The 27,049-nt window shown below is 36.1% G+C and overlaps 1 long non-coding RNA gene and 1 pseudogene across 1 annotated transcript; both read right to left on the reverse strand.

The window, feature by feature from the left end:
- Positions 1–27,049, reverse strand: part of LOC139123704 (ubiquitin-conjugating enzyme E2 Z-like) — a 585,434-nt pseudogene that overhangs the window by 489,465 nt on the left and 68,920 nt on the right.
- On the reverse strand, positions 9,665–11,995 carry LOC139123636 (uncharacterized). Its single transcript, XR_011549737.1, has 2 exons — positions 11,681–11,995; positions 9,665–9,840 (listed from the first exon to the last, which is right to left on the reverse strand). It is a non-coding gene; the product is annotated as an uncharacterized lncRNA (long non-coding RNA).

Raw genomic sequence — 27,049 nt, forward strand, 5'->3', positions numbered from 1 at the left:
CTTTTTTCAGAGTTCCTTGGCAAAAATGCCTCTTGTACTTTATTTTTCCCCACGCTAGTTAGCAACATGAACAAAATAGATTTTAAGGTTAAGCTCTTTCTATGTTTTAATGTGTTTCCCTGTTGCTAAATGCTGAGGCTTTTTTGATATTGAAAAAAACAGCATTGATACGCTTGATACTGCAGAGTATAATTGTTAAGATGCCGCTGTTTCACCTCAGCTGTCATTGGTGGAGAATGAATTTATCGTCAATGCAAAGGAAAACGAATTTATAGGGTAAAAAGTAGAATATCGTTAGGGCGATTTTCAATCGCAGTATTTGGAAATACCCATATTGAAGTTGTTTACTGATCGACAGAAATAAAAAAATAATCGTATTCAAGTGTAAAGTAATAATATCTGTTACTTAAGTTCCATGCATCCTGCAACCTTCATTTCTTCTGTTTGAAGATTGCAGGAATCATGAAATTTAAGTAACATATATCATTACTTTGTATTTGAGTTATATATATATATATATATATATATATATATATATATATATATATATATATATATATATATATATATATATATTCCTTCTTTCTTTCTTTCTTTATGCATTCATTCATTTATTTAGTTCCTCTGTTAGATGACTCACACTCCCTAGTGCACGCTCGGATGCTCCACAACAGAGAAGTTCGATCAACTGAACATGATGTATTGCCCGACAATGTTGACCTTATTTTAGTGACATCTGACTTGTACTTGGCAGTTGCAAGTACGACTGATTATGCAGTATACGGCCCTTTGGGAGGTACTTTTGCGACAAAAGATGTTGACGTCGGCAATGGTGTGTTGCTTGGAGTAAGTGAAACAAACGGACTTCAAATCAAAACATCGATGCTTACAGATGGTTGGGATTTGGTACCAAACAGTTGTTGTGTGATTCGTGCTGCGTGGTATGGGCACCAAATTATTGGTGTAAACGACCAGAAAATGCTTGTTTTGCGAGAAAATGTATCAGCAAGTTGGAAGGCGATTGAAAACAGTGGAGGTGTCCTATCGGTCGTCTACACAAATGAGTTTGGCATTCTTGGTCTTTCATTAGATGGTGAACAAGTATTTCAAGCCAAAATTCACCCGTTCGAGTGGATTAATGGAAGTGCTCCGGATTGCAAACACATACACTTGATTTTACGATGGTTCAAGGTAAACTGGTCCTCTTGCCAGATACATACCTGGCTCTTTGTGCCGGAGTTTTACCGACATCTACGTCAAGTGAAAATGTTAACAGAGGTAATGCAGCATTCATCAGTGTATGGTGAGAGTCTTGCCTTAGAACACGGTGGTTGTAACTTCTCATTCAGTTAGTCACTGTAATAAATTATTAAATGTAAGATAAAAGAGAAATTACGACAATTCGCACACGAATCACAAAACCTGAGACCTTGGAAAATTTCAAATTTAAAAGGGTCACCTACATGACTATGAGTTGTTGTGTACTGTATAAATGCATTTTGATATTTAGCAATGACCCTTTTTCATTAATGAATATACTTTGAATGTGAAAAGGCCACAGCCAATGTTTTACAGTTAATTCGGATTTGCTAGGTCAAGCAACACTACAGCGTTAACGTCTCTCTATTCAAAACTCATATTAAAAAATGAAAGCGTGCGTTAAATGAGTGTAGCGTGGAATATGTACTGGCTATGAAAATGGATTGCGGAAAAGCTACTTATTTTATATTCATTATTGTGACGAATAGACTTGAGATAGGAATATATACAGTAAAGTAGAGACTTAAGGTTTCAAGGTTGACAAGAGATACTATTCCTGCGTGTTGAATCTTTATAAGATTAAAACCCCACTTTCTTTGGTTTTGCTTTGCTACGCTTCAATAATCACAAGTGTCCCTGGCAACGAATGTGACTACGAAATAGAATTATTGAAAAACCATTAGCACTAGCTCAGCTTCCTTCATTCACATGTAAAATAATTTCAATTGTTGGCTAAAATCATAATGATTATTGTTTTCCTCTGAACCCAACACAAATTTTAGACTTTGTGATGTAATGTTAGAGTGGAATTAAATTCAGTTCCAAGATCAAAGAAATATATTTGTATAATATATTAGTACATTGTATATTATTACATTGTATATTATTGTATTGTATATTATTGTTTTGTATTGTATTGTATTGTATTGTATTGTATTGTGTTGTGTTGTGTTGTGTTGTATCGTATTGTATTGTACTGTATTGTATTGTATTGTATTGTGTTGTGTTGTATCGTATTGTATTGTACTGTATTGTATTGTATTGTATTGTATTGTATTGTATTGTATTGTATTGTATGGTATTGTATTGTATTGTATTGTATTGTATTGTATTGTATTGTATTGTATTGTATCTAATCTATTCTATTGTATTGTATTCTATTGTATGCTATTGTATCTAATCTATTCTATTGTTGTGTATTCTAATGTATCTAAACTATTGTATTGTACTGTACCGTTTTAATTACTATGTAATTTGTGTAGTTTGAAATGTTATGCAATTACCTGTTACATGATACCTATGTAAAACAATAATGACTTTATGGTGTACAAAATGCTCCTCTACATATAGGGTTACCAAAAATATATAATTTATGGGGGTTCTGAGCTTATTGACCAAGAGGGCATTGTTAGCTTCAAAAAATCAAAATTTTGTCTTGGAATCTTTAACTACGAAAGTCGATGAACAGGCAAGACCACATCTTCAGGTAAACAGGCTCATCCAATTCAATTATGCACGTGCTTCTTCCTTTCCTTCCATAAAGCAATGGCGAGCCTCACTCACGTAGTATGCTACAACCCTTTTTCGTGTCAGATCTTCATCCTTAATGGTTTCATATTCCATCTGGAAGTTTGTTTAACGGCGTTAACCACTGAAAGGTCTGAGCACCATTGAAAGACCTGAGCTCAAAATCAATCTATCTATTGGACACATTTTCATCTCCCACTCAGGGTGACTGCCAGATAGACTGCTCCGTTGTCAGTAATACAAGGATGCCACATGCAATGGCATATTTCCCGCCATATACCAGAAACAATAAGCTATTGCCTCTCTTGTCCTAGATTGCATATTATGTAAAGCAGGCCATATAGGGTCACGTAGTTCTTTCCTTGTTATGCCTTGAAGTATCTCGTATTCTCTTACATCTCCCCTTGTGAGTACTTGTCAATTCACAATAGATTTGTCGACATTTGGTATGACTCTATTATTTAAGTGGCCAGTAATTTCAAGGTGAAAGACCAAGAGTTAAATATGCACATGAATCCTTAATGATGTTGACACTGCTAAATGCTCTATAGGACAATTAGGTATTTAGCAGAGCAATATCTGCAGCAGGTTTCTTTAGATTTGGTGCCATAATTTCAGAGCTATATCACTAAATACAAAATTAATTAAATATGTAAATGCCCCCTTAATTAGCTACACACTACCAAATGCTTTACAACAAAGATATATATCAGTTGGATTAGTATTTATCTACTTGTAGTTCAAGATCTAGTTGTAGTTTACGTTAAAAGTTAACAGATTATATAACTCGAAGAAAAACAAACAAAACTCTTATTCATTTTTGTCTGCGGGCTAAAAGATAAACACATGATCTGGTAAAAATACGTTTTCAGTACTGTTGGATAAAAAGGCGTTAAAATTTCATTTCTGTATGTGGTCCGCAGATGCAGTAAATAGATCAATAACCTCTCTACTCAGTTCCTTGTTCTGAAGAGCTATGTTTTAGTTTTTCAGTATTTTTTCAACCCTTTTAAAGGTAGCGTGTCCTGCCTTGAAATATTTAAATTCATCTTCAAAGAATGTATCTAGTATATATTTACCATGCAAGTTCTTCATACTGTACACCTGTCAGATGGCTCTGAGTAAAGCACTGGTGAATCACAAACTCTCCTTTCCAGTGTGGAAAGTACCCTTTCTCGAAAACACCATGTGCTTTTGTTAACTGAACTTTCTCACCGATGTTACACTTTTGCTTTCTTCCCAGACTAGCCAGGGCGTGGCAATAATTTGTTTCAAATGCCAGGTGGTCGTAGCTGTCAAATATCTTTTGTTGCAAACGAATACTTTGCGCTCTGTTCTGTTGTTGTGCAAACTGTTTTCCAGTCCTTGTGAATTAAATATTCTCACATCTTAGATTCATTTAACTCTTGTTTCAAACCTATTCCAATCCCAAAATAGCTTGACATGTTTCCAATGGCAAAAAAAAATATTTCGTCAACAGTACTCCCTTGAAGCTATAGTATTGTTTTTGTTCACATAGTGCGCACCAGGACACTGTAGCAACGTAATTACGAATTCGAAACTGCCTGCTTAGTGTGGGAAACCAACTTGAGATGCTGTTACACAAAATATCGTGAAAACTAGGAAAACAACCTACACAGAATTTAATGAGAATTACACTTAAACGGTCAATCTATACTACTTATAGAGCTAGTTGAAATCCCTTCTTTTTGTGTTCATTGGCCAAACAGTTTGAGTTGCGTAAGCGCCATTTACTATTTATTGTCGTATGAAAGAAAGTATTTAAGTCAGATTTTAATTTACATATAATACTGTCAGTTCGATTTTTAATGTTTAATCTTAAGCCCGAGAGTAATCTGGTATGGGAGAAGCTCATCGCACCTGGCAGAATTTTATGCAAATGGATATTATCTAATTATTGTGTGTATTATGGGCCTTCTTCCATTAGAGTTCCTTTTGCACAGCTCTCGAAACAAGACGTATTTGATAATGACTCTGATGACGATTATTACTTTGTTACTATATTTAAAAACTGGCAGTGGCACACCCAATATGGAGGATTTGGAAGACAATGAAGGTTTGTATACTATTGAGGTTTGTTCTCATTTGTTACGCCTTCTCGCTTAACTCTCGCTTAACTCTGAACATTATTATTACTTTAAATTCCTGTTCTTAATTGTGTAATTGTTCAGCAAACTCCTTGTCAGTATGTTAACAATTAAAGTCTAGCTTTGTAACTTTTCAACGATTTGCAGTGTACTTAAATCTCAAATTCTTTGAAGTGAGATAAATTCAACGAGAGTCGACATAAAACATATTCTCTCTCTCTCTCTCTCTCTCTCTCTCTCTCTCTCTCTCTCTCTCTCTCTCTCATACACACACGTTTGTTAAGACCTCAAGTGGTCCCCGACTTCAAAGTGGTTCCCATCCTAAATGTCCGGTAAGATAGGGGGTCAAACTCAAGTCTGACGACACCGACCGCATAATGGACGCATTTGTTGTCACATGGACGTTTCTGATGAAATATCAGCAGCTATTTTAGTATTTAATACCTAAAGTTGGGAAAAAATAAACAAAATAAGGGCGGAGCATAGAATTAACAATGGGGAGGGCTAGTGTCTATATCAATCATGACTTATCTATAAATGACTCATTTGAAGTCATATCGACATTTGGAAGTCATTCTAATCGCTGCTCTTAAATACATAAACGGATATGAAATACAATTTGCAGCAGTGCTGTGGCGTATCAATCGCACTTGCGGGTCAAAATTCATCGCCAAAAGCCAGCCTATAGACATTTTTGGTAGTTTACTTCGACCAGTACTATAACATTGGTCGGTTCACGACCCATTGTCTACTTCTGCTAGCTACCTCGATAATATAAACATGTATTTTCAACCATTTTCCCGTGAGCCGAAATCCGCAACGTTTCCCTTTTCGCGTAAAACGTATTGAATTCTTTTGATCTGTCAAAAGTTCAGAACCGAGCAGAAACAGTCGACGGCTCTTAAAAACGGCTGAAATTAGATGTTGCCACATTCGACATAATTAACGGAAGTAGGAGATGAGTCATAGGTAGTCAGAGATAAAGTAGGTACATATTGATTTATTCAAAGATTAAGCTATTTCATTATTTTGCGAAGTAAATTAAAAAACTGACTGGTGTCGTAGTAAACTACGTAAAAGGTCCATGGACAGATTAACAGCGGTTCTAAAGCGATATCCCTTGACACGAATGCGATCTATACGCCTCAGCATTGTGCTACGAATGCACAGATATGAAATACATATGAACAGGACTCGAGGCACATTTTTTTAAGAGTTGGTATTTTTCTTTATATTTAAAAAAATCCATTATGTACCATAGAAAGTCACGCGATTGAAGTAATACATTACCTAAAAAGTTGAATACTGCAGACGGAGCGTAAAATTATCCAAATGTTTAAGGGGACACCTTTGGAGTCAAAAGGACAATTTTGAAGTCGTACTGATTGTCTTTATTCAATACTAAAAGTTGGACAAAAAAGGAAGTGTACTCTTGTCTTATTAATACCTAATACTTCGAAGGTCGCATGTTACATTTTCAAGTCAACACATTCTTTCAATAACATAAACGATGATGAATACAGCAGCGTAAAATCATCCCAAGTCTTCAGGGACCACTTTGAAGTCAAAAGGACACTTTTGGAGTCAAAGTCATTGTGAAGATCCAATACTAAAAGTTGACAAAATTCAAAGGAAGTGTACAAAAGTCCTATTAATACCTGATACTTCACAGGTAGCATGTTACATTTTTCAAGTCAACACATTCTTTCAATAACAGAAACGATGATTAATACAGCAGAGAGAGCGTAAAATCATCCCGAGATTTTGGGTACCACTTTTAAGTCAAAAGGACACTTTTGGAGTCAAACTGATATTCTTTATTAAATACTAAATGTTTGACAAAAAAGGTAAGTTTAGAATACTCCTATTAATTACCGATAGTTCACAGGTCTTATGTTACATTTTTAAGTCAACACATTCTTTTAATAACATAAACGATGTTGAATACAGGAATAGAGAGCGTAAAATCATCCCAAGTTTTCGGGGACCACTTTGAAGTCAAAAGGACACTTTTGGAGTCTAACTGATTTTCTTTATTCAATTTTAAAAGTTGACGAAACTCAAAAGAGGTGTACTATAGTCCTATTAATACCCGATTCTCTACGGGTCGCATGTTACATTTTCAAGTCAACAATTCTCTTTAATAATATAAACGATGATTAATGCAGCCGAGAAAGCGTACAATCATCCTAAGTCTTCGGGACCACTTTGAAGTCAAAAGGACACTTTTGGAGTCAAACTGATTTGCTTTATTCAATATTAAAAGTTGACAAAAATCAAAACAGGCGTGCTCTAGTCCTATTACAACCTGATTCTTCACGGGTCGCAAGTTACATTTTTCAAGTCAACACATTATTTCAATTACATAAACGATGATGAAAACAGCACAGAGGGCGTAAAATCATCCTAAGTCTTCGGGGACCATTTTGAAGTCAAAGGGACACTTTTGGAGTCAAATTGATTTTCTTTATTCAATACTAAAAATTGACAAAAATCGAAGGAAGTGTACTATAGTCCTATTAATACCTGATACTTCACAGGTCGCACGTTACATATTTAAGTCAACACATTCTTTGATAACATAAACAGTGTTGAATACAGGAAGAGAGAGCGTAAAATCATCCCAAGTTTTCGGGGACCACTTTGAAGTCAAAAGGACACTTTTGGAGTCAAATTGATTTTCTTTATTCAATACTAAATGTTTGACAAAAAAGGAAGTGTACTTTAGTTCTATTAATACGCGATACTTTACAGGTCTCATGTAACATTTCTAAGTCAACACATTCTTTAATAACATAAACGATGTTCAACACATAAAGAGACAGCGTAAAATCAGCCCAAGTTTTCGGGGACCACTTTGAAGTTAAAAGGACACTTTTGGAGTCAAACTGATATTCGTTATTCAATAATAAATGTTTGACAAAAAAGAAAGTGTACAAAAATCCTATTAATACCGGATACTTCACAGGTCGCATGTTGCATTTTTCAAGTTAGAACATTTCTTCAATTACAAAAAAAGAAGTTTAATAAACCAGACAGAGTGTACAATCATTCGAATTTCGTGGGGACCACTTTGAAGTCAAAAGGACACTTTTGGAGTCAAACTGATTTCCTTATCAAAACAAACTAAAAGTTGACAAAAATCCAAGGAAGTGTACTTAGTCCTTTATACCTGATACTTCACAGCGGGCATGTTACATTTTTCAAGTCATCATATTCTTTTGTTTACCTTAAAGAAGCTGAACAAAGCAGTAGTAGCAAATACAAGCGGATTTTCTGTGGACACCTTTACGGACATTAGGAGTCGTATATTTTTCAATACCATACAAAATGTTTGATAAATCAGTAGAAATGTAGAATAATCCTACAAGTAACTCTGACTTATATACTCAATCTTATACACACATACAAGTAGATATTAAGCATTCTTTATCGAAAAAAAAAATTGACTGTACATAAATTTTAACAGGAGAGTTAATAAAGCACAAGAACAGTTTTTCTCTATAAAGTAAAATAACTACTCTCAAATATAGCTGCAAAGCAGCGATAACCGGGTTTCGAGACATCTCGGTGCACAGGGGCAATAGAGAAATACAGTACATATTCAAAACCATGGAAGGCTATGGTAGTATTTGTGAAATCGACGTCAAAGGTCATCGAGGTGATTTTACATTTTGTTAAAAGAATTGAATCCCATAGTTATCCCTATATAACAAAAATCAGACCTCTAGCTCTATTGGCTTGCCCAAAATTAGAATTGTGCATAATTAAGGAGGTAGAGGATATGTCGTCATAAGGTGTCCCTTCATACCAAATATGAAGGGTGTAGCACTTGTCGATACTGAGTTGAGGACATAAATGTACATTTGGGGACAAAGGTCATCGAGGTCACATGACATTTTGTCAAAAAAATTGTGAACCTTAGTTATCCCTATATAACAAAAATCAGACCTCTAGCTCTATTCGCTGGCTCAGAATTAGATATGTGCATAATTAATGAGGTACAGGATGTGTCATCATTAGGTGTCCTATCATACCAAATATGAAGGGTGTAGCTCTTGTGGTTACTCAGTAATGGACAAATACGTATATTTGAGGTCAAAGGTCATCGAGGTCACATGACATTTTGTCAAAAAAATTGTATCCCTTAGTTATCCCTATATACCAAAAATCAGACCTTTAGCTCTATTGGCTCACTCAAATTAGAATATGTGCATAATTAATGAGGTAGAGTATGTGTCGTCATAAGGTGTCCCATCATACCATATATGAAGGGTGTAGCACTTGTGGTTACTGAGTTATGGACAAATATGTATATTTGAGGTCAAAGGTCACGGAGGTCACGTGACATAGCAAAATATCTGCGTGAACTGATGGACGAACGGACGGACATGACCCAATCTATAAGCCCCTGGACTTCATCCTAGGGGACTAAAAACTGTATCACTGCATCCTTTTTGCAATATGAATACGATGAGAAACTAAATTTTTATTTTTCTTGGCCTTATACATTGGAGTCTATGGAGAACTGACTTATACATGGGAGTCAATGGAGGTGTAAACTACAAAGTCCTCTAACACGGCCAAATTTGATTGTACTGTGGAACAAATAAATATGCATATGTATGGGGTAGGGTACTATCCTTGTGCAAAGTTTGAAAGAAATTGACTAGGGCATGTCTGAGATATCGGCGTGAATGGACGGACGTACGGATGCACACACGCATGCACAGACATGACCAAACCTATAAGTCGTGGGGACTAATAACTGCAATGATCCTTTTATTCACAATATTGTAATATTAAACAAACTTGGTAGAGCTAATGTATGAAGTTGCCCTCATTTATTCTTTCATCTTCACTTTGTTGCTCAGGACATCCATCATCAATTGGAACTGTACCTTACTTCATAAACTGACACCACGTTAACCACCCATTGTGCAATCTAATAAAAAAAGACATGGTGAAAATGTCATTATTTCCTGTTGTTCAGGTGTTTATTACAATACAATTGCAAAAAATATGTAAATTAAAACTGTCTATCCACATCATTTTTTTCTTGGCTAAAATAATCATTTAACTTCAAGGGATATAGTCGTCAGAACTGCGCTCAAAGATCAGATGGGACCCATACCACCCATGGCAACAATGTATCCAAGACACAATGGTGATTGATGAAAGTTAAAACATGTCTGTCATCATCTATCATTGTATAATTTAAATGTTGCAGCTATGATGGTGAGGTGCATCTTGATATCGTGCATGAAATACATTGATTGTAAACAAGAAACTCGCACAGGCGCAGTTCTGACGACTACATCCCTTTAATACCGAAGTTACATCAGAAAACATTATATACTGTAATTAAAGATGTGTAAGCTAAACCTTTGGCTATTGTTTCAGAAATCTTGTTTTATGTAGTGTAGCTATGTCAGTCTGTTTTTCTACTCCCTGAAGCATGATGATATATCCCTTGACTGGTTTATTGACACAAACCATGTAATGTATAAAAAGTATTGTTATTGTTGAAAATTTAATTATTCTCTAGTTTCATAATACCGTATATTCAATATATCATATTTAGTTCATCTGTAGGAACCTGTATACCAAATATCAAAGCTGTCAGACGAGTGGTTCTGATGAAATAAAGTTTTTTAGCAGACTGTGATAAATAAAGTTTTGACCAAAAATGACGAAAAAATCCTTAAAAATACAGATTTGCATATTTCATCACAACTTGAACAAATCTAACTTGGGTTATCCCTAGGGACCTGTATACCAAATAACAAAGCTGTCTGACCAGTGGTTATGAAGAAGAAGATATTTTACCAAAAACACCTTTTTTGGTGCTAATTTGCATATTTTCAACAATATCAAAAAACTAACAAAACTAGTTTCTCAGAATCATATGTTGCATCTACTCAACAAATATCAAATCAGAAAGTACTGTGGTTTTCAAGATATATGAATGGATGGACGCCTCACAAACGGACACACATACATACATACAGACTGACGACGGACGGATACCCATCCCAATAGCTTCTATAGACTACAGTCTATAGTAGCTAAAAATCAAAACGTCCAAAAAAGCTGGCTGCGGCCCGTGGGCTACTCTGTGCAGCTAAATTTGCTTTCCTATGCGTGCACAATACAGCCCTGGGGCTTAGTGGGCTAGGTTCGGGTGTTGGAGTATATTTCTATACGGAAATTCCTGACAAATTGTGTTTAAAACACTTTTCCCAAAATAACCCGGACAGGTGAAACTAATCTAAGTTGGCAAAGAGACGTACAGCAGCTTAATATGAGCTCACTCACTTCTATGATGAGCCTCCGAGTCTGCGTTATATAACGCCGGAACATGTACGCAGGGCTGGCTCTGCATGGCTTGGCTGTGTGTTACCGGCGTTATACGGCCCCCACCATATGCGATCAGTGTATGTGTGTGGGAAGCCGTATAACGCCGGTAAACCTCCCCGTGGGTGGAGGGACGGTGGCCGGTAACACACAGCCCAGCCGGCCTTGCCATGCAGAGCTAACGAAGGGCTAGCTCTGCATGGCAGGGCTGTATGTTACCGGCGTTATACGGCGTGGTGGGAGGCCATATAACGCCGGTAACACACAGCCCTGCCATGCAGAGCTAACGCAGGGCCATCATTTAGCCCTGCGTACAGGTCTTACACGGCCTCCACCAGGCCGTGTAACGCCGGGCAATCAGTACTCGCATGAAATATAACTTCGAGCAACAAGCTTGAAACTATATGACTGTTTGAGGTGGTACTCACTCAGATGCTGATGGGGTTTAACCATGGAGATTCGTACAGTGATCGGTAGGTCGCTAGGTCTTAACTGTAATAGCTCCATGTAGCAAGATGGCCGCCGTGTGCAACGCAAACTCCCATGATGCTAATATGAGACACCCTAACCAGGTGAAAAAATATGACGTGCAGTTTTGGCTGTTTCGCATGGTAAAATACATCGGAATTTTGAAAAAGTAATAAAAGTGAGCGCATATATCAAAAAGGACCAAAATAACAGAATAGTATTTGCAATGTTACAAAGTTCAACAACTTTATGCAAATATATGAATGAAAAAATCCCTGGACTGCGTAAAAAATTAGTTCAATTACAACTTTGGAGACCACTTTGAAGTCGGGGACCACTTTGAGGTCTTAACACACGTTACATACAAAAATTCATCCATCCGTCCATCCTTCCTAACATTCATACATATGTATGTATGTATGTATGTATGTATGTATGTATGTATGTATGTATGTATGTATGTATGTATGTATGTAACGTGTGTGTATGAGAGATCCCTCTATCAATCCATCAATCTATTCATCCATCTTACCTTCCAGGCATTGATTGATTGATTGATTGATGCTGGTTCATTTAATAGACCCTAAAGATGTGCAAAGAAGTGAAACAAACTCTGAAGACGTACATGAAGGATGTAAGAGTCTAAATAATTCACTGACAAACAATTTTTGTATATACAATATATATTATATATATATATATATATATATATATAGTACACAGATTGTCCTCGTTTGAAAATACAGTTCTCGATGTTGAAAGCAGATCGTTATAAATAATAACGCAATGATATATGCTACTTCAGTTTCATGCATCCTGCTATCATAAGACAGAATTGAAATGATTCGTAGCTCTAGCTCTACAATCTTATTTATATAATTTGGACGTTCAATTCTTTTTGTAATTAGTATTAAAATTTGATAAATGATTTTTTTTCGATGGTGACATTTCGAAACCAACTTAAAGCGTTTGTTTAATAACGTAGAATCGTTAGCATTGGTAATGTGTAGCTTTCGAGATAAAAAAAAATACATAGCTTGCCTATTTAGAGTAACTCGATGCTTTGTCCATTATTGACCACGAGATGTCAAAGACTTGGGTTTTTTTAAGGACCTGACAACTTTTGAGAGCTCTGTGCAAGCCGATACTTATCATTATGCAATAATTGCCATATTATTAGCGCAGCGCGTATTGAAAGTGTTATCAGTGAGGCCGATGTAAACATTCTCTTTGCTGCAAACCACAACTTTGACTTGACAGTTACCCATTAGGGAGCATGTAGAATTGTCCCAGCAATTACAATCAACTGGTCGATGTTTACGCTGGTCTCCGGAGATTACACTCTTATTATGCAATTTTGTTATACTAGCCACATTCTTCTTAGAGCTGTAACTCGTTTTAATTTTGTTCCTATTGAAGATTTTGTGAAGATTAGACCCCTTTCGAAAGTGTTTTTCAGCCAGTTGAAGACATTTCTTGCCGATATTAGATTCCACGTTTCTACTCCCCGCGGGCGAAGTCCGGCGGGGACTTATAGATTGGGTCCCGTCCGTCCGTCCGTCCGGAGCCGTTTCTCAGACACTGCTGAACCAATTTTGTTCAAACTTGGCACAAAGGCATAGCACTATGACCTACAGATACAGACGCACATCGATTTATTTTGCGATACGATTCAATATGGCCTTGCCATATTTTTGAGATTTTTCATGTCTTTAAACTATAACTCAAACATCCTTGAACTGATTCTGTTCAAACTTGGCACAAAGGCATAATACTATGGCCTACAGATGCATGTCGAATTATATTGCGATAAAATCCAATATGGGCGTGAGGCGGCCATTTTGTTTGCGATTTTTTGTGTCTTTGAACCATAACTCAAACATACTTGAACCGATTCTGTTCAACTTAGCACAAAGGCATAACACTATGGCCTACATATGCATGTAGAATTATATTGCGATACGATCCAATATGGGCGTGAGGCGGCCATTTTGTTTGCAATTTTTCATGTCTTTGAACCATAACTCAGACATCCTTCAACAGATTCTGTTCAAACATAGCACAAAGGGATAACATTATGGCCTACATATGCATGTCAAATTATTTTGCGATACAATCCAAAATGGGCGTGAGACGGCCATTTTGTTTGCAATTTTTCGTGTCTTTGAACCAATTATTCATATCTTTGAACCGATTCTGTTCAAACTTGGCACAAAGGCATAACACTGTGGCCTACATTATGCATGTTGCATTATATTGTGATACGATCCAATATGGGCGTGAGGCGACCATTTTGTTTGCGATTTTTTCATGTCTTTGAACCATGACTCAAACATCCTTGAACCTATTATGTTCAAACATGGCACAAAGGCAAAGCACTATGGCATACATATGCATGTATCAATTAACCTTAAGAAAGGAGCCAATATGGCTGCAGAACTGCCATTTTGTTGGAATTTTGCATATCTTTGAAGCTTAATTCAAAGGTCATTACACCGATTTTGTCCAAACTTGGCACAAAGATCATGCACTATGGCATACATATACATCAATGTACTTCATGACATGTTCTAATATGGTTGCCATATTGTCATTTTCCCTAATATCGCTGCCAGATGGTCATTTTTTGGATTTCTTCATGGCTTTGAATCATAATATGCAAATGTTCCTTATCCAATGTTGTTGAGACTTGGTACGAGGATAAAGTACTATGGCATACATATGCATGTCTACTAATTTTGTGCTATGATCCATATGGTCAATAGACAGCCATTTTATTTCAATTTGGTGTGATTTTTTATGTCTTTGAAACATAAACATAGGTCACTGTCCTTCGATGGACTGATTTTGTTAAACGAGATCTGGCTGCATTCTTGTGCACATTAATTTGTTTCATTATATGATCCGAAATGGCTGATTACAACAACATACCCGATCCCATACCATTTCTAAAATTCCACCAAACCATGTGTATAGTATGTGCCATCATGACACTAGAGGCAGTGAGGGCATCGTTATGTGTGATGTAATCAAAGTTCCTTCAATGGTCATTACCGGCAGAGGTGGGTCAATTTTATTGAATGTTCCTCTGATTACTTTATTATGACAAGTCACAGGCCTGATGCACCCGTTGTATCAATGTCATTCCTCAGCTACCTAGACCACAGCTACCTAGACACCAAAGATTATAACAAAATGGACAAGCGGGGACTGTGTCATCAACGATGACTTGTTCTGACAGGGGAGGGGGTGTTGAACCACGTGATTTTACGTTTCCTGTATTGTTTCTCCTCGCTGACTGGTTGGTCTTGAAATATTCAGTTTATTCGGTGTATCCATCCCCTTGTCTTCAGCGCCGTATTGTAGTGACCTTGTATTCATTAAAAATGCTCTTATCACTCGATATTGTTGACAGAAAGCATCAACAGTCAGCAGAGATTGTTTTTCCCCTTGAGGTTTGTTAACAAAGGGATTGACATGATTAACATCAGCAATATTTTACACAACAAGTAGTTATTGACAAAGTACCACCTTATTTTACATTTCAAGACCCTCCTACAGTGTCCTATACCTATTCTAAGACCATAGGTAGAAAATTGTTTAATTGCAATAGGGTCTTGAAAGAAATTGATATTAAGAACAATGTTCATAATGGTACTTGAGATTGTATGTCATCTCCCTTTTGTTACAAACCTCACGGTCATATAATAACAGGTGACATGAAGATAGTTACACATCATAAGCTTCAGTAGCTGTTCCAGTTTGGCCCCAAATATCGCGAGCCACCCAAAGTAAACTGGAACTTTAACTTTAAGTTAATCATGGATGCTGCTGAGGCTTATGCTAAGAAGTGGGCTGCCCTCGAAGACGAAAACGTTGGATGTCTTTCGGACTGGCTTCGCACAGTCCGTGATAAGGTAAAATCTCGCATTTCACGTCTTCGTTCTTCACATACTGTCATCAACACTACATCTGCCTTTGATGACCCTTCTGTACGGGAATGTCTAGATGCTTTACACGATAAATATGTTGTTGTGCCTGCAGACAAAGCATCAAACAACATCATCTTTGTCTGCAAGCAATATTACATTCAATGTTTAAAGAACGAAATTCAGATTAACTCAGATGATGAGAGTAGCACGACATACTCTCTTTCAACCTTATCTGAAGAGGAAATATTGCAGAACCATTGAACAGTTTTGAGTGAATTTGGCATCAAGTTAGCGCAAGATGATAAGGTATTACCTAATCTATATTGGATTCGTAAGATCCATAAGAATCCCTATAAACAACGTTTCATAGCTGGTTCCAGTAAGTGTACAACAAAACGCTTGTCACAACTTTTAACCATCATTTTATCAACCATTAAATCTGGTTTGGTACGGTATTGTGACAAAGTTTATGAAACTAGTGGGGTCAATCAAATGTGGATATTAAAGAACTCCAAAGAATTGTTACATGTTTTACAAAATAACAAAAACATGTACAATTCAATCCACACATTTGATTTTTTCAACGTTGTACAAAACCATCCAACATAACAAACTAAAAGACAGGCTATAATCTCTTGTGAAGAAAGCCTTCTTTTACAAGAATGGTAGTCGCAGGTATAAATATATTGCCATCAAGCGCAACTTGGGCTATTTCACCCACAACAGCGATGCCAAACTCCAATACAGTGATGTTGAGGTGATTCAAATGCTATATTTCCTAATTGACAACATATTTATCAAGTTTGCTGGCATGACATTCAGGCAAACCATAGGCATTCCCATGGGCACAAACTGCGCCCCATTTCTTGCAGACTTATTTTTTATATTCGTATGAAGCAGAGTTCATACAATCACTTCTGAAATTTGGGTCTAAAAGGATTGTCAAGCGATTTAACAACACCCAAGATATATCCATGATCTAATCAGTTTAAACAATCCTGGTATATCCAATTATCTACATCACGTCTACCCAGATGATTAGAAATAAAAGAAACAACTGAAAGTGTGGATTCGGCTTCATACCTAGACGTATTGTTTGAAATAAGACAAAATACACTATATACTAAGCTGTATGACAAAAGAGACGATTTTAATTTTGAAATCATAAACTTTTCCTTTTTGTTGAGCAGTATACCATCATCTCCAGCTTATGGTGTGTGTATTTAACAACTTCTTAGATACAGTAGAGCATGCAAATTATATGAAGACTTTCGAGTTAGACACAGCCTATCAGCTCAAAAGTTAGTGAGGCAAGGATTCTCAGAAAGTAGATTAGTGAAATCATTTAAGAAGTTCTATGGTAGATATGGAGATGTTGTATCAAAATATGACCTGTCTGTTACTCAAATGAAGAGTGACAGCATACCAAATTTTGACCAGCAAAAGTAATTTGGTGAATTCACCAAATAACAATGGATTTGTCACTTTGGGTCAATCTTGACGGGTGCGGCTAGCTGGCGGGGTACGCTTACCCATTCCGGACACCTGGTACCACCACTATTTTGTGGTTCAATATGACCTCATTGCCTTTGTCATTTTCAATATGTTCCTTGGACCTCGTAAATTTCTTAGTCACCTTGAAGATAACGATTATTGGACCTGATTTGATGTCTATTGCTTATTCAGTCAGGGATGTGTTTAATTTAAGTTGGAGGGTGATCAGACTGCTTGTCGACATACATTGTTTGGTCCTTTGGTTTACGATACCGATAGAACTTGCCGTCATTCAGATTAAATTCCAAATCCAATAAGTTAGCTATTTTCTGGTTTGCAGGATGCATGAAATTTAAGTAAAAGATATGATTACATTGTACTTGAAGTAATTCGTTATATTATTTATAAACGCTCTGGTTTCCGCATCGAGCAATGTGATTTTCCAGTGCGGAAACCAGAGCGTTATAAATAATAGCATAAATTACTTCAAGTTCAAAGTATAAATAATATATGTTACTTTAGTTTACTGCATCCAGCAATCTTCAGACAGACGAAGATTGCAGAATGCATTTAAATATAGTAAGATTGCAGAATGCATTTAAATAAAGTAACATACATTGTCACATTGTACTTGAAATAACTTGTGTAAAAATATATATATATATATATATATATATATATATATATATATATATATATATCGATATGACAATATTATATCTCGAATATGAAAATATACGGTGCGTGGCCCACTTTTGTTGAAATAACAAGTTATGCGAGACAATCAATATTGTTAGGCTTATCAAGCTGGGTTCCTATTGCAAAGGAATACATTATTATCCACCTTCGTCTCTAACCTTGGGAGTTTCGTCGTACAGTAAGTTTAGGTATCATAGTACACAGTGGCCAATGTGGAGTACAATTGAGGTATTATCTGACGCAATTTGACCTTGATCCAAAAAACATCTTTACGTCAACACGGGGTAAAATTGGAGATAGTTTTAGATACTTCTTAACATACAGAACCTCACGAAGTTGATAGTGGTGAGTCTAAAACCTTTGATTTTAAGTGACATTGTACTGCTGACCTACAATTTTTAACACGTGCACTGCGCTGCGCGGATTTCGTTCTGTGCACTTAGCGGACGTGTTGGACTCGTTTGCAGTCTTTTTGTAATCGTTCCGTGCAATCCCGGGAGTACAGTAAGCAACGGACATCCTAAAACGATTTAATTGTGACTTTTTTTCCTGGTAAAATTTGACTAAAAAAGGTCCATAATATACTAATAATCTATAATATATCTATAATATTTTAATAAAATACCAGGATTTGTGTCCTCGTGCACCGTAAGCTTTGGTATTGTCCTCGACGTTTTACGTCTATGACAATGCGTTCTCGGAACAATGTACTAGGACATAAATCTTGGTAATTGGTTAATAACCATATATTATAAAACTTCACTTGCTGTGATTTGCTAGGTTCAAATATGATGGCATTTTCTCCGGTGGAAATGTCTTGTGAGTTCTTGCTTAAAATGTTATGGCTATGAGCGTGACATCCGTTTAGCTACTTCACCTTGCAAAACTAATAGAACGATTTCAATTATGTTTACATAATTTGTCATTTACTTTAAGCTGAGAAGGAAAATCTTGAATTAACAACTGACGGAGATATTCGTCTAGTCAAGACCATTGGTCAGCCTGACGCAAAGTCGGGAAGGAATTCTGTGGAAGGCGTATCAGACTCTGGTGAGCGACTTTTTTGTTTGACCAGATCTATCTTTGATTTCAATAACACTGTTAATATTTTATCATAGTAAGATTTCTACATTTTAAAACAGGTTTCGGAAAACAAACAATGAAAGAGAGGTTTGCATGGAAGTATAGTTTATAAGGAAGCGTATGAACTCTGAATTTCGGGAATAAGAATAGCTGTTATAAAAAAATATCTTATAACCTATCTGTGAAAGTTAGGCGTCCCGCGTTGTCGAGAACCGATTCAGTATACTGCAGGTAAACAAATCATCAGTCTTATCTCTGTTAATCCAATCACATCTAAAGTATATCATTGTCATCAGTCGATCGCCGAAGTCACTTATAAACAATGTCAAAAAAACGATGTGTTTCTGAATTCTCATCGCTTCTAAAAAGCTTCGGAACTTTATGGAATGATCTTACTGCCAATGGTTTTAACCTTTAAAACGGTGACAACAATGAACTAGAATTTTTGAGCTTTCTGGTTTACTGTTTACTCCGTAGTCAATTTAATGAAAGTTTTATTGCATTGAAAAAGAATTATTCTCTCAACGAAAATATTTGCTCCTTTCGACGAAGACACATTGGGTTCAAGAAGCACCTGCCTGCTCTATCATAAAGGGACACTCTATAGCTTATCAGGAGCTTAAACCAAAATGAGGATTGACTATTGTTTCATCGCTCATCGTAGCCTTTTGTCAATGTTTTTTGAAAGTTCTATGTCCACCACTACAAGGCGGAACTGTAGGAAGCTGAACATTAATCATTTCAAGGCAAAATTGACCGTAAGTTTATAAAAGGGACCGTTCAGTCTTACGGAGGGTCAAATTCTGAGAGTTCATCTTCATGTGAGTCTCCAAGATGGGAATAATATTATAATTTGCCATTGTGGTTGGCTAGATTTAAAAATGACATAGATGAAAAAGTAAACCATTTAAATTTGTCCACAACTTTGTATTACAGGCTCGGCAATACCAAACATAAAAAATACGATTGGGACTATAATTTGGATAATTGGTTGTGAAGTCATGTCGATTTAATCTGCAAATATAAGCTTATCGGCTTCTTATTTTAAATTAAACACTATAGCATAGTGTATATACATATAAAGTTGTTTGTTTATCATACATTGTTATCACTTTTTTAATTGCGAATTTTTGTGTCAAACGACCTGTACAACAACAGACAAATTTCACGTTATATATGTTAGAATCAGCAAAGTTTGCATGCGTGGTCCTGTGGATAATCAATGTAGCTCAAGCGGTGAGCTGAAGTGCATGCAGAGGCTGTGAAAATTGTTTCCCTGGCAGTACAATTTACCTCAATACATAGCAGTGATTTGTTAGGTTCAAATATGATGGCATTTTCTAAGGAGGAAATATGTTGTGAGTTCTTGCTTAGAAATTTAATAGCTTCGAGCAAGACTGCCATTTGGCTACTTCTTCACATTGCAAAACTAATAAACGATTTCAACTATGTCTACATTGTCATTTACTTTCACCTGAGAAGGAAAATCTTGAATTAACAACTGACGGAGATATTCTTCCAGTCAAGACCATTGGTCAGCCTGATGCAAAGTCGGGAAGGAATTCTGTGAAAGGCGAATCAGACTCCGGTGTGTGATTTTTTTTGTTTCAGCAAATCTATCTTTGACTTAATCAACACTGTAAACATTTACTCATATTAAAATGTCAACATTTTAATAACAGTTTTCGGAATACAAATAGTGAATGAAGGGTGTCCATGGAACGGAAGTTTATACGTAAGCGTATGAACTCTGAATTTCAGAAGTTAGAGTAGGTGCTATCGAAAACGTAGTCACCCTATCTATGAAAGAAAGGGCTTCCCCCGTTGTCGAGAACCGATTCAGCATACTGCAAGTAAAACAAATCATCAATCATGTCTCTCTGTTAATCCAGATAAATCAAAAGTATATCATTGTCATCAGTCGAAGTCACTTAAAACAATGTCAATACAAACAGCGTGTTTCTGAATTTTCATCGCGCTAAAAAGCTACTTACCTTATAGAATTATCTTATTGCCAATGGTTTTAACCTTTACTACGATGACAATAATGAACTACATTTTTTTCGAGCTTTGTGGTTTACTGTTTACTCCGTAGTCAATTCAATGAAAGTTTTATCGCATTGCAAAATAATTATAAACTCAATGTAAAGGTTTGCTCCACGTAGTCACGGCATTATCTGCCCGGCTCTATCATAATTGGACAGTCGTTTTATAAAATTGGCTTTTCAGGAGCTTACACCAAAATAAGGATCGACGATTCTTTCACCGCTCATTGTAGCTTTTGGACAATGTTTTTAAAAAATATACGTCAACAACTACAAGACGTAATTTTCGTTAGCTGAATATATATCATTTCAAGGCCAAATTTACCGCCAGTTTATACAAAGAACCGTTCAATCTTAGAGAGGGTCAAAATCTGAGAGGTTACTTTGACGTAGGACTCAGAGAAGGGTATAATATTTTCATTTGCCATTGCGGTTTGCTAAATTTTAAAAATGTTTTATCTGAAAAAGACAATCATTTAAATTATTTCCACACCTTAGTATTACAGACTCGGCAATATCAAACATAAAAAACACCATCGGAACTAATTTTGAATAATTTGATGGTGAAGTCATGTCGATTTAATCTGCAAATATAAGCTTATCTCCTTCTTTTATTACATTAACACAAATGCGTAAGTGTAAATACATACAAAGTTGCTTGTTAATCATACATTGTTATCACTTTTTAATTGGAAATTTGGAGGTCAAACGACCTGTACAAAGCAGACAAATTTCACGGTATGTATGTTAGAATCACCAAAGTTTGCATACGTGGTCCTGTGATCATCATGTAGCTCCAGTGGTAAGCTGAAGTGAATGCAGAGTCTGTGAAAAACTGTACAAATTACCTCTATACTCAGCAGTAATTTGCTAGGTTCAAAATATAATGGCATTATCTACGGAGGAAATGTCTTGTGAGTTCTTGCTTAGAAATTCCATGGCTACGAGCGTGACAGCAATTTAGCTACTTCTTCACTTTGCAAAACTAATAGAACGATTTCAATTATGTTTACATAATTTGTCATTTACTTTAAGCTGAGAAGGAAAATCTTGAATTAACAACTGACGGAGATATTCGTCTAGTCAAGACCATTGGTCAACCTGATGCAAAATCGGGAAGGAATTCTGTGAAAGGCGAATCAGACTCAGGTTAGCGATGTTTTTGTTGACCAGATCTATCTTTTATATCCGTAACACAGTTAATATTTCTTCATAATAAAATTTCTACATTTTTAAAACAGGTTTCGGAATACTAACAATGAAAGAGAGGTTTCCATGGAAGTGTACTTAATAAGCAACCGTATGAACTCTGAATTTCGGGAATAAGAGTAGGTGTTATAAAAAATATGATATACCCTATCTATGAAAGTTAGGGGTCCCGAGTTGTCGAGAACAGATTCAGTATACTGCAGGAAAACAAATCATCAGTCATATCTCTCTGTGAATCCAATCAAATTTAAAGTATATCTTTGTCATCAGTCGTTCGCCGAAGTCACTTATAAACAATGTCAATAAAACCAACGTCTTTCTGAATTCTCATCGCTTCTAAATAGCTTCGTTACTTTATGGAATGATCTTACTGCCAATGGTTTTATCTTTTACAACGATGACAACAATGAACTAGATTTTCTCGAGCTTTCTGGTTTACTGTTTACTCCGTAGTCAATCTAATGAAAGTTTAATTGAATTGCAAAATCATTATGCACTCAAGGGAAAGTTTTGCTCCTTGGAACATAGCCACATGTGATTCAAGTAGAATCTGCCTGGCTCCATAATAAATGGACACTCCTATTCATAAAATGGCTTATCAGGGCTTACACCAAATTAGGATCGACGATTCTTACACCGTTCATCATAGCCTTTAGTAAATGTTGTTTGAACGTTCTACGTCCATCTCTACAAGACGGAATTTTTCGGAATCTGAATATTAACCATTTCAAGGCAAAATTGACCGTCAGTTGATACAACGGAGCCTTCAATCTTACGGAGGATCAAAATCTTAGGGGTCATGCATCTTCATGTAAGACTCCAAGAAGCGGATCATACTTGTATTTGCCATTGTGGTTTGCTAGATTGAAAAATTGTCATAGCTAAAAAAACAATCATTAAAATTATGTCAACACCTTAGTATTATAGACTAGGCATGGCAAACATCATCGAAAGGAAACAGAGTTCATCATACCAGGCAACAGTCATCATGAAATCCGAGTCAATGCTTTGTTAAATAAAACTGGTCAGAACGTAGATTCTTGATTATTTCAATATATAGGCAGAGATGGCCGAAATTCACTTCTGTATTTCAGGCGTTGAGTGAAAATGTACGATGGTGAGCACACACATCGTGAGGCGCTTTGACAGACAGAAGAGCGGCTAAATTCATGAATTCGACAAATTTTCGACAGATGAAATTTCACATTTACACTTGTTGCTTGCTAGAGCCGGTTTTGTTTACAAATTCAATTTAATTTCGAAAGCTCATACTAACGGACATGCCTCGTTCATATCATTTTTCTTTCGATACATTATTTTATTTAATTAGGGGCGTGTTTATAATTGAAGTATAATGATTAAAATGTTAACTTTCAGACGGGGCTGCAGGAACACTCATCTTTGTTGGGATAAGTTTGTCAGTACTAGTTGGTATATTATCAATACTATATATGATAAAACAACGGTGCAAGAAATCCAGAAAACAAAGGACAGAACTTGAGCAGAGTACCAGAGCAGATGAGACTCATTCTGCATCTGAAGGAAGTGACATTGAATATCCAAACTGGTTTGGAACTTCTCAAATTTCTTGGCTGGATAATTAGTATTCTGTCTTGAACGACAGAAAACAATTGTGATTTTTACATAAATCCAAAATGTGCAGTCCACTGAACCAACAAACAAACAGAAACACAAAGTACACAAACACAAAAAACAAGTAAACAAATATCACAAAAGGAGTTGAAAGTTGAGAAGCGACACACAGACTTTTAGTAAACATTTAGGTAATTAATGTAAGTCAGTAAAGTGTCTTTTGTTTATTAGAAAAAAACAATACAAATTAAGGAAATATCGGTGCTTGTCTGTTTTAACATTTTGCCCGCACATTGACATGAGTGTTAACTACACACGTTAAATGTTAGACGAAGAGAAGTATGCAGATAATTTGTCTCTTGGATCCTGTTTATGATGCATTTCACGTGGTTGTGTAACATTTGTAATTATTGTTGCGTTTAATTTTAAGGCAGCGTATGCTAGCGTTTTCTAATTCTTACCGTTCGAGTAGGCGATCATTATTCACAGGGCTAGTTATATAAACTGAGTACACTAACATGTTTTGGTGACTTAATGCGTATGTACACAGGACTATGTACAGTTTCCGAATTACAGCAATTGATAGGTTTGATGAAAATCGGTAATTCATTGTAAATTAAGTGTTTATTTGCAGTGGTAAAAGTGAAAACTTGTATCTGTAAATTTTCTGCATTTACTTGGAATATAAATTAATGTGGTATTTTATCTAAATGTTTATAAGGAATTATTTTACATCATGCTACCATGCCCTAAACTTGCATACGATGAGGAAATATATAAAAGGGGCATTTGGCTTGTAGAGATATTTTGGGGGTAACAAATAAATAAATAGATAAATAAATAAATAAATGGTAATTCAATAATTAGTAGTATGGAAAGTTACACAGGTGTAGATTTTTTCATCTTCGCTCAAGAAAGGTCTCACCGTACTTTTGGCACTTTGAAAATCTTGTACATGTACTGTCATTTTTATCGTTTTTTTTCACCGACCACAAAACATGACCGAATACACTTCTTAGATGACTCTTGACCCTTTTCCTGTCTCTGCATTAGATCGTTTTTTAACATGTCCGTGATCGCATTGTAATCTGAATAAAATGTAATGTTAATGAACACAATGCGTGTGTCGTCGTTTGATACTGTGCGCCAGTGTTGTCAACGTAGTCCCAACTTACAAAAATGCTGTGTCTCGGGCACGAATTTCCGACGTTCGATCTCTCGGACGTCCGTTTTCTGCATTTGGGGACTGAAATGGCGAGAATGCCTCATAAGACGACTGAGACACGTGAGGTCATGGTATAAAATCCGTTTGCGCTATATGCCGAGCAATGTTTCAAAATCTCGACCCGCCTGCAACGGGGATTATAGCTTAATATTAACATGTGTTTTAAAAGGAAATGCTTTCCATTGCAGTAAATCAAGCCGGCAGAAATAGACAAACTGCATCAATCATGTATGCTATAAAATAACGTTTTTTTTAAATTAAAATTCAAGGGTAACCTAAATAGGTTTCCTTCAGAGGGAATTAAAGAAATACCCTTATCTGTTGTTTGCACTGAAACTAAAATGCTTTAATGTTAGCTAAACCTATTCATAATAAACTTATAATAATTTATGATATTGATGATAAGCTTTGTGATGACTACCTTTGGTATTTTTTTTTACTTTTCCACACAATGCAGAATATATTCCTTAAGCATCTGACTACTTTCTTCAGATTTTAAATTGGTGCACAGCCAACAAATGTACCATTTATCAGGAAAAGAAACAATGTTTCAAATTCCTGTCATCAACGATGCTTCAGCAAAACTGATCCAACGACTCGTGCAAGATTAAAGAGATAAACTAGTTACCTTTACACTTACAACGTTTGTACCATACTAGCTGGAAAGTCCATTGTTTTGTCGTAAAAATCTTCGCCGTCTCATGTACAACTGCCTCATCCTGCAACATTTTTTATTGTCTTGAGGTACGGGTAGTACTTACCCAGCCATTATTTTTCAAATTAACAAAATAATAATTGCATTAAATTACATTAGTCATCCACATGCCCTAAGTGCATCCCTCTTCAGAGAACTGAGTATAATAACCATATTTGACAAACTGAATATTAGATGCATTAAGTCTATTTGATTATTTCATGCATGGCAGTCTCCCTAACGAAATTGTCGAGATTATATTGCTCAAGTCGGTCACCAGTGAACAATTCAGAATTGTAGCCGGTTGTCATTTACTTGTCCCATAGAAAACACTGCGGCTACGCTAATTTCCATTCTGCTGTCATTGAGCCAAATTTTGAAACATAAGAAACGTTGGGTGTCAATCACCCATTTAAAGGCAAGTGATATTTTGATATTATTCGACATTCTAGACTGTGATAAATAAAATATTGCTTGAACTACCAATCGTGGTATTTTTACTTGATTGCACAATTTTTTTTAATGTTGGAAAGAAAAAGACTTACTGGCTTTTCCTATACTAATGAGCAGCTGATTCACGTTTTTCTGCAAGACAAATAAAGATTAGGACACCATCTTTGTATGTTGTATTGTGCAAAATGTGCAAAATGTATTTCCTTCGGACTAAGTCAGTGGATGTTAAATATGTTGTTCTGAACAGGGAGCAGTTTAATAAGGGAAACCAGAGCAATCATTTGGTCGACCGCGGCAGTGACTGTAAGGGTATTCAGTTCGCAATGTCTTGACAAATGCAAATTCAAAGTGTTTTCACCATAGCACCTCAAGTTTGTCCGTGATGCTGCATTTTAAATTCAAGGGATATTAGAAAATGGAATCATTCTCAGACAAGTCTTTCGTTTACAAGCGATCGCTCGTTTGTTGAACGTTTGTTACTTTCTCTGAAAATGGTTACACTGAATAAAAGTCCGTTGCTAGGCTACGTACGGTTATGACTTCAATGCCAGTTGACCTGTCTCGGGTAACTTTTAGATTACAGTTATATTTTCTTGCCTGTGCCTATCGATTGCGATTCCCCTTCAAGATCGTATATTTCAAATCTGACACAATGGTGCATGGGACATTATAGTTATTGAATATGTCATAGCTTTCAGCTTAGACACCTATACATTTTATTAAGGAGAATTCTATACCCTACAGATATTTACAATCTGAAAAATCACCAGTATTGGAAGCAGGAGATGACTTCAGATCGAGAAAGCCGGTGGCCCGGTAATCTTCAACGAATACGCTGTTGGTAAGCTAGCGTTAAAACATTGGCGGCAGGATGGGTTACTTTCAAGACACACGCTTCAACG

The sequence above is a fragment of the Ptychodera flava genome (genome assembly GCF_041260155.1).
Source record: "Ptychodera flava strain L36383 chromosome 23 unlocalized genomic scaffold, AS_Pfla_20210202 Scaffold_23__1_contigs__length_28996876_pilon, whole genome shotgun sequence".
Classification (NCBI taxonomy): Eukaryota; Metazoa; Hemichordata; class Enteropneusta; family Ptychoderidae; genus Ptychodera; species Ptychodera flava.